Consider the following 213-nt stretch of genomic DNA (forward strand, 5'->3'; position numbering starts at 1 on the left):
GGGTGCCCTCCAGCTTCTGTGGGCCTCCCCCCTCCTGTCCCTCCCCTCCCCGGGAAGCGGCTCCGGCCGCGACGCCCTCGGGAGGGAAAGCACAAAGGAGGGGGAAGGGGTGCAGGGCCGGGGGTGCCGGCGGGCATCCCCGCGCACCCCCACTATTGTCCCCTCGCAGGTTGCGTGGTGGCAGGTACAGATGGGGGTTGCGCGGGGGGGCCC

At 74.2% G+C, this 213-nt stretch overlaps 1 protein-coding gene across 1 annotated transcript in view; it reads right to left on the bottom strand.

Moving 5' to 3' along the window:
• Positions 1-213, bottom strand: part of TFAP2A (transcription factor AP-2 alpha (activating enhancer binding protein 2 alpha)) — a 21,778-nt gene that overhangs the window by 7,927 nt on the left and 13,638 nt on the right. The gene's annotated exons all lie outside the window — the stretch shown is intronic.

This window comes from Chaetura pelagica, unplaced genomic scaffold, assembly GCF_000747805.2.
Source record: "Chaetura pelagica isolate M959 unplaced genomic scaffold, ChaPel_1.0 scaffold104, whole genome shotgun sequence".
In the NCBI taxonomy this organism is placed as follows: domain Eukaryota; kingdom Metazoa; phylum Chordata; class Aves; order Apodiformes; family Apodidae; genus Chaetura; species Chaetura pelagica.